At 36.9% G+C, this 7,360-nt stretch overlaps 1 non-coding gene across 1 annotated transcript; it reads right to left on the bottom strand.

The window, feature by feature from the left end:
* Positions 1-7,006: 7,006 nt before the first annotated feature.
* TRNAD-GUC (transfer RNA aspartic acid (anticodon GUC)) lies at positions 7,007-7,078 on the bottom strand. Its single transcript has one exon. It is a non-coding gene; the product is annotated as a tRNA-Asp (tRNA).
* Positions 7,079-7,360: the final 282 nt, after the last annotated feature.

Raw genomic sequence — 7,360 nt, 5'->3', positions numbered from 1 at the left:
ATCAGTTTCAAAGCATTCAGATAAAGCTTCTTTTTCGTAGGACAACACCCTCCTCCCCACCACTCGTTTTTTCTACATATTTTATGATATGATAGCTTTCTTATATAAACGGAAGATTTTTACAGGGAAGCGGTCAGTTGACCGTCAGTCTTGCGGAGACTTCTAACAGTCTCCAAAATGTAGTCTATAGGACTTACTCGTCTCGGTGAGCCGAGTGGGAACTTTTTCTCCCCGTACGAGAATATTATTTCTTCAAGTAAAGAGAGGGGGAGTATTACGGAGGTCTTGCTTAGACTCGTTAGGTTCTCCGAGTCTTAAATAGGGCAGAAGGCATGAGCTATATTAGATTCTACCTTCTAGTAGGTGTTCATTTTTAAGGGATTTCTTTCTTGGACTAAAATGAGGTCCTGTGAGAAGGGATATTGGAAAATAATTCTTATACTAATTCAAGAAACAGATTTTTGCTAGGGAATTAGGCCCTTTAGAATAGGGACAGGATTTGATCCTTGAAATGCTACATTTCATATTTAGGTGGATATTGCATTTAGATTAACAATTCCCTGATATTAGAATTTTTGAGTACGTGTACAAAACTGAAGCTGTATACGGCTTTGGTCGGTTATAAAGTAATTTGTTCCTCTTGCAGGACACATTAGGTTTTTGTGAATACTCTGAACATAGATACCTGGGTTCAATCTCCCGAAGTAGACTCGTGAGAGGCTACTGATAGAGTTTTTAGATTCTTTTTTGAATCACATCTCCTATTTCAGGGAGTATGGTTCTTACCTAACGTTTACCTGCCAGATCTATTTCAGGATCTTTCGCTACTATAAGGCGAACTCATTCGCCTTTCCTACCTATCCCTATAATAAGTATTTAGATAGATATCCTTCTAGTGCATCTCCTATTTAAGGGAATACACGAAATAGACTTGTAGGCCAGGGCTTTTGATGTAGTGAGTCAATGCGCTTTATTAATTAAGGTTGACAGAGGACGCTTTTAGTGAATGCTAACCCTTCTGTCTGCCTCAGGCACATAATTAGAGAAACCCTAGCTTAATAATGTTTACTAAAACTAGAGAAAATTAAGGAATTAGAGAAGAGAATATCAAACAGGTATATCTCATACACTTTTAAAGGAAGATATTTCATAGAATTATAATTTTTTTCTAAATAAACTTTTAATAGAGGTAACTCATGTGTTATGATTTCATATGTAGATGAGATCCTGAGTTATAAACCTATTTACTAAGTTAATTACCCTAGACATTACTTATTTTGTTTAAGATACGAGCCTGAATATTATTTATTATATTAAAAATTTGTCGAAAATTTTGTCCTGGAGACACGAATGGTCAGAGCTCACTCTGACGGATTTCGGTATTACAAGTAACAATATAACATTATTGTTTAATTCTTTTATTTTCGACAAACAGGCGTGAGTCAATGAAAACTTGACACACGACCCACTGACCCACCACCCACCGTTACCCACTCTGACCTACGACCCATCATAAGCCACCACACACCGTGACCAACTCTAACCCACCACCCACCATGAACCTCTGACCCACCAAATCACATCGTCATCAGTTCTGACACATGATCCACGGCCTCTTCTCTACCGACTAAAGTGTAATAAAACCAGGTTGTGAAATTCCAACTAATCGGAATTTGAATTTCTACGGTCAATCGCATAAGCACCGCTCTGTTACAATAACGGTGGATCTGATATTTACGATATAAAATGGTAAAGTGTTTGTTATGGACAAAATTACGAAGAATTTCAATGATCATGATCTAATTATTTCCTTGTTAAATTATCGATATTTTCAGTGAAAAAATGTATGAAATTTGAAAGTCCCAAATCAAGATAAGTAGACCAACGTACAGAAGCTTGCATTACAAATTTTATGTCAATTTTTTCACAACTTTATGGGTTGATTGACCTGTGCTGTAAGTGCTCCTTATAATAAACAAGCTTCAGCATTTATTATAATAGAAAGTACATGGCAAGCATATATGGATGTGTTATTTATATGTTAAGCACCCTATTTTTATTTCTCAACTAATATCGATGGTTTTCGATAATTTTTACAAACTAACCAACTATCAATTTACCATATATAGAAAGTGCCGCCCCTCAACATAGAGGAGAATTTTTAAAAATGCTAGGAGACATTCTGCTTATTTTTAATAAAGAGTTTAAGATAATGAATTTCAACTCCGTAAGTTTAACGGCTTGTGAGATATTCAATTTTTTTCGCAAAAATTCGGATCCCCACTCTCCCTTAGGACATTATTATAATGAACTCAATATGATAACATCCCAGTTTGGATTAAAGCCTAACTACATACCAAAAGTCATTTCATTTGTCTGCAGTTTGGCTGTGATGATTAGGCACAGATAGTTACATTCAATTTTTCATATAATAATTTATATATTACAGTGATTCAAAAATGAATTTTTTACCAGTAGTTAGATCCTCTAAAACTCACATGGCTGCGTGTCTCGAAAGCCAAGTAGTAGTATACGTACTATTGCTATTCTTACAATTTCAAATATCAATATCTAAAAATGCCTCAAGTTATTTCTTTCACATGGAGGTACTCATCACAGGTAAGTAAACAGAAACAAATTTAAAAAGGAAATGGAGGCCTTGAAAGTAAAACGTAGACAAATTCACCAGTGTTCAGAAGCATATTTTTAAATCACGCTCGACCCTACTCATAGGAGCTAAATACACGGTTTTGGGTAGTTGGAGTTATCCGTTTCTCGCCACGTAGCATAAATATAGCAAAAATCAAGTTCTTGTTACTGGTGGCCTTCGTGGCCGAGCGTACTACCGCAATGGGCTAGTAATTATAATTGCTTTTGGTGTGGGTTCAACCCCGGGCCAAGTGAAGTTTTTTATTTTTTATTTTATTTTTAAAATTTTCAAAACACTTTGTTCATTAAGATAAGATGAAAATAATATTCAAAAAAACTGATTACGTTACGTATGCAGTTTTGCTATACGAATCCACAGTATAAGTAGTAGTAGTAGTACTAGTAGGTGGAGGAGCGGGTTAGAAGTACCGCAGGTTTCGTTTTGTTCCACATTGACTGCCATGATATAAATTTAACCTTACCTACTTCTTCAATTTTCTTCTTCTTCAATACCAAGAAAGTGACAATTTTCTTTTATTACTACTATAATACACAATATATACCCCAGAAGGTTTGCACAATCGCAAGCTGGTACCAATTAGAAACGTGTTTTTAGTTTCTATAGCTAGGTTCGAGGATGAAAATAATGTGCTGTTCATACGATGCTGTCTACAATGCAGTGAGTAGAGTGGGTCGGTGGGTCATAGTGGGTGGTGGGTCGCAGTGGGTCACATGCTGTTGACCCACGACCCACACACTCACTCAGAAAACTTGATCCATTTGACCCACTGCAACTCTGGATTTGACAACACACAGAAGATGTACGACCAAAAATTGAATGTTCACCACATTTATTGTTTTACTTCAGGCAAGGGAAGAACGCGCGAATAGTGTTCGTGATTTTTATTGTCCTCAATATTTCTGTTTTTGTCCCTGTTCTTAACGAGTTACTAGAAAAAAACTGTAAAGGTGACTAAAACGCGTAAAAATAGGAAACAAGGTACTGAGGAAGGTTCGTTAAATTAGTTAACTTTTAAAAAAATAATCCCTTGCCCTGAAACACTAGATTGCAATCAATATGTGTGTCTGTTCAATGCTGTGCTGTGAAAAATCAGGGGCCGAGGCAAGAGCATATGGCAGCGCCTCCGTAATATAAGTTGTGAATTTAAAGTAGAATTCTCTGGGCTCTTCTTTCTACTTAATACTTTACTATTTTATCATGACTGAAATCAGAAAGTTTCAGCATTGAAATCGTAAAAGTATGTAATTACTGAATTCACTGTACATCCATTTTTTCCTTCTCCTAGAACGGTGATGTCTTAAAGTAGTGGCAAAAGCGTTAGTTTCATAATGTTTGGGTCATGGGTTCGATACCGGCTGTTGCAATTCAGGAAATTTTTATAATTTGCAATACTGATACTTCTGAAGTATACTAACATGAAATATTTAATTTTCTAGGTTGAGACGACTTTCTTCCCAGGTCAAATGACAACAACATTAAATTTCGTCATCCGTATCTACCGACATTCGTAACTATCTGGCAACGTAACGTGTTTGGACAAGAATTGATGAATACATAAGGGCTAAACTTGTCCTTACTGCTGTAGTATGGGCCAAAATGAGTTCCAAGAAATTGTTCCTAACTGTACACAAATTCCAATAGAGATCGATCTTACAATAGGGATCGCTAGTCACGAGAGTGATCCTATTTAAGATATCACCTCACCTTTCTACTTAGAAGAAGGGCGAAACAAAATGCATTACTGTTATCAGCTAACAAATATTTATATTCCATTTCTTGTCATAAAATGATAATTCTATTTGTAAATCCATAAACTTAATAATTCATTGCGTTCATTTGTAAACCTAAGAAACATCTGGCATACTGTATATCTTTTCTGTTCCTATGAATACCTTCGACTGTTATTTCTTCCTTTTGTGGTAATAATAATAATAATAATAATAATAAAGGAATCACTTAATTACAATACCAATTACATAAACATTACCTTTCCATACAGAAAATTAATAATTGCGACGATGGGATTTGAACCCAGGAATCTGCAGTGGGAGTTTCCTGTTTTCATATTTTTTAAAAAAGTCACCCCAACCGAAGTATGGTTCGCCACTAGCACCTCATGTCCTTTTTACGTATTCCAAGCACTACAGGGACACGAACACAGTAATACTGAGGACACATAAAATTCCAAACTTGGTCTTCAGAGGAATTCGAACCCCTAGTGGATTGCGCCCCATGATCAGAAGCCGAACCCCCGAGATCATTCGGCTAGTGCCACCGGGTCAATTTGCCACAAATTCCTAATATGAATATCAGAAAATAAACTCGTAGTTATGGAACATAAATATAGAATTGTATATTTCTACATGTGTTGATACAATTTAAAGAATGTGAAAATAATTTCTGTTGTATTTTCTTCTTTGGAAATTAGAAGTTATGGTAAAGAAAAAATGGAACGTAAATCGGGACCATTCCTGACACCGATCACGTAGCCTCAACTTGAAGATCGTTTCGTGATATTTTCCTCATTGAAGAGCGTCTATATAACTTTTTTTGAGTTAAGCAAGGTAATCTAGATTAAGACACACACACACACACAAGCATTAGTATCTTGTTTATATTTTCCCATGAAACGATTTAAACTATGTATTATTTTGGGTAGAAGGTTAAGTGCCACGGTAGGTCAGTTGTACTCGTGCTTTCGAGCAGGTCACATCGCTGATTCGTGTGGTCTGGCTGAGTGAAGCTATAGCTACTCATACATTCATCGGCGTGCCTTGTGGTTTATTTCTAAGGTTATAACCTTCAGGTTTTTGGTGCGTAGCACCATGAGTTTTTAGTGTTAAGCAGTTTATTCAGTGACCAAGATATGGAATTCAAAAAAAAATCTACAGGTTCAGTTGCTATTTGACCGATCATTTCGTAGTTCTAGGACAAATCCCAGCCAGATATATCTCTGGTTAGCCGACCAGTTTCCTGGTATTTTTGATAATCTAAGTGCACTGCAATTACATGCGGAGTCATACAGTATTTTTTATTAAGTTCAAAAATCAATGTGCTTATGAACGGTTTGCTTCAACCGCTCCGGATTCAGTTGCATTTCACCATTCGGACGGCAATATCAGTGACACCAGGGACATCGCAACTGTGACGTCAGGATCGTCATAGTTGGGGACTCAGTGAAAATAATACGTGTGTACGATTACCCTTTAGAATTTCCTCTTTCGATCCTTGAACATTTTCGTCAGTATGGGCGGGTTCGTGAAGTTGAGCCCCAATTATGGATTGTGTCTTTCCCCTCTGGTAGAGACAGTAGAGTTCAAGCTATTCATATGGAACTCCAAAAACATATTCCGTCCCGGATTATAGTGCAGGGGTATAGAGTCAGCGTGTCGTATGAAGGACAGCCAATCACCTCTTACCAATGCCATTCTAACTTACATACCATCTCCTGCTGCCCCTGAAGAAAGAAAATCTACTACCAATGTTGCCTAAAAGACCCCCCTTCGTATGACCGGAATTAGAAAAGTACAACGTTCATGGATCCAGACGGGCCCCTCAACGGCCACCTTGGACACCAACTCAGGCCCTTTCGAGTACCTGTAATATCTGATACATATGTGTTTCCTGTATTATATTCCCAAAATCATTAAACGATGAAAAGTTTAAAGTTATTAGACACTCATATACTTTGTAATGTCTCCTTGTAAAAGTTATATTAAAGAACAAGGTTAACAACACAATCAAGATAAAAACTTTCAAAGTGATGGTATCAAGTATATTCAAGGTGATGGTGTCAAAACATATAAGATAAAAACTTTCAAGGTGTCTATTTTGAAAGAAATTGAAAAAACATATTTTCAAGCATAAACAGTGCCTTGCCAAAACCAAAATAGTTTTTGTGATACTATAAAACTAGGCATTTTAAAACAATTCAATCATTCGACCTACACCTGCTAATAGTGTGGTTTGGCATATTCAATCTGCATCCAGGATGAACCAACCAGGACTGACAGTCATGAAGAAAGGCCTGAGTTTGTGAGTATATGCTCTGTGCTGTTGAACTTTTGCATGACATATTGTCGTGAAAGGAGGACTACGTAACATTAAAAACACACGAGAGTATCAGGGATTTCTCCTTGATAGACCCCAACCATTGTACTTCTTATATTTCATATCATGATTTTGTAAATATTGTTTGTTTCTATATCGTTAAGGTGACGGTTTTAATAAATACCACAAATGTATGACACTTGTCATTTTATTACCATTCTGATTACTTAACGTGACAATTGATTGTTGCTATATTCAAATAACATAATTAGTATCATATTATGGCTCCCCGGCGGGGAATCGAACCCCGGTCTCCCGCGTGACAGGCGGGGATACTAACCACTATACTACCGAGGACGCTTCACGACACAAAGCACAACGCCTTAAAGAAATCGGTCATCTCATTGACATTAACAAATTTCACTTTTCTCCTGACATGAACGAACATCAAACTGCTCAAATGAAGGCGCTACTTTCTGAATATGCTTTTCTTTTTCAATGGCACGACAATGATTTTACAAAAATACCCACCTTTTCGGCCACGTTAGACTTAGAATCAGACGTTCCCTTTCAGTCCCCCCAATTCGTAATTCCACATAGACTTAGACCGCGAGCAAGAGAACTCGTCCTGCGCCTCAT

Source organism: Thermobia domestica, chromosome 4, assembly GCF_964235325.1.
Source record: "Thermobia domestica chromosome 4, izTheDome1.hap1.1, whole genome shotgun sequence".
NCBI classification, from domain to species: Eukaryota; Metazoa; Arthropoda; class Insecta; order Zygentoma; family Lepismatidae; genus Thermobia; species Thermobia domestica.
Note: the sequence above shows the minus strand (reverse complement) of the source record. Positions and strands in the feature narration are given on the sequence as shown.